The sequence below is a fragment of the Triticum urartu genome, chromosome 1 (assembly GCF_003073215.2).
Source record: "Triticum urartu cultivar G1812 chromosome 1, Tu2.1, whole genome shotgun sequence".
NCBI lineage: Eukaryota > Viridiplantae > Streptophyta > Magnoliopsida > Poales > Poaceae > Triticum > Triticum urartu.
Genome location: NC_053022.1, coordinates 525588095 through 525590242, shown reverse-complemented (window position 1 = coordinate 525590242; position 2148 = coordinate 525588095).

Below are 2148 nucleotides of genomic sequence, written 5' to 3'. Positions count from 1 at the left end.
AGGGTTCAGATGCGATGTCGCTGAAAGGGGACGAAAATTCACAACAGAAAAATCCCGAAGAGGTTATATCTCATAACAAACCAAAAAAAGATGTTAATTTACATGTTATCCCACAAGGTATTTTTTAATATTATTATCAATATTATTTTTGTGATATTGCCTTTTGTATCCAACTAATTTTGCTCATTTTGATTGCTAAGTTGGCTCATTTGTTTATGAATTCGACAGACTATGTTTGTACCCCTAGGGATATTACAGTCATCGAATCAATCAAGTCTGCCCCCAAGAATACCCAGTTCGTGGACATTGCAGATGCCTTGTTATCAACCGACGATTTGGAATGCCTTATGAAAGATGATATGTTCTTACATGACGGTGTAAAAACAATTGCACAAACTTTGTAATTAATAATATAAACAATATATAATATCATAAAATATAAATATAATCTAAATGCCTATTACAGGTGATAAATGCTTACATATATTGCATGCTTGCTCACGGCCATCTACAAGACAGGGCGGGTGAAAAGGTACACATTGTTAGCACGTTTGTATCTGGCCAGATAAAAGAAGACAGGGAAAGAGACATAGACCCATCAAAATATCACCGCATCGTGCATCATGTTAATACTTATCTACAACAAGATATGGTTAGTTTTTGTCTCGTTATCCATGCATATAATTACGGATTGTTTTTATTTGATTCATAATATGTATATGTATAATGATTTATTAATATTTATATCTAATTACGACCGTGACTTGTATGATATTTATACCAGTTATTCATTCCGATTAACATGCCGGGCTACCATTGGTATCTAGCAGTCGCCAATGCCAAAAAACATGAGATTCAAGTATTGGACTCACTTGGTTCTCGGGTCAAACGCAATGACCTTGCTACTACGGTAACTATCTATTTTTTTCACTCATCTTAGCATATGTTTTGTTTACCTTGATTCCTAATATTTCTCATATATAAAATAGTTACTAGGACTCGAGAAGCGTCTGAAACTTGTAGAGCATAGTCCGGAGTTTATCAGAGGTCATAAGTGGCCCGATCTTAATGTTACAAAATGGACGGTTGTAGAGCAGTTTCATGAGGCAATACAAACCGATGGGTAAGCAGTTGTTACAATGGTTTGTTTATTTGATTCATCTGTGTGATATTCTAAAGGATTATTTTATAATATTATAGCGTTCATGTGGACTGTTTATGCTAAATTATATGGAATACTGGAAATCACATGGACTGTCAGACCAGTTCACCCAGGTATTTTACTTTTATACATTATCTCGTTATTTTATCTCAAACTATTATATAATTTGTTTATATATATATATATTGTAGGAGGATATGAAACATGTTCGACAAAAAATAGCAGTCATTTTGCTCGATTCAGAGCTGAATAAGCTAAAAGGAGGTCTCATATACCATCAACCTGATGATGAAGAAACTTTAGCTAATTCTGATCTCGAGATCCTGGAGAATCCATCTGACGTAGTCAAAGACAAACGTCCTACCCCAATCACTATCATACCCACGGACCAATGTGAATTACTTGTCGACCTTTGCAACTACATCATGTCGATCGATGATGCCGGGTGTTTGGAGTAAGTATCATGTATCAATATTTAATGTGCGGGTCTATATTATTGTTCTCCTTACCATCCAATTTATAGGAAGGTATGGGTCCGGAGCTCGACACCCGATCCAATGGGCTTAAGTCTTAAGAAACTTCAGTGCATACTTAACATGGAGCAGCCAATGGACAATGATTGCTTCAACACCGTCGTGCATATGCTGGCATGTTACGAGGGAGTATTGTTTACAGACCCTCCTGTACACTACTGGATTTACGATTTTGTGTAGGTTATCGTAACTCTTCATTCTATGTGTCATTAGTATCAACATGTTGAAACAATATTTTTTTACTTAGTCCATGATGCTAGAGTCAACACGAGGTCAGAAGTTTTGCGAGAAGAAAACTATCCAGACATTGGCAACATTATTTGATAGCTGTCCTGGGATGGACAACGACATCTCATCGTGCAACAAGGTAAGTAAATTATTTTGTCCATTGTTATCATGGTTTATTGTTGTTTCTAATAGCTCCATTTGTAGATTTATCTTCCCTCTGCATTC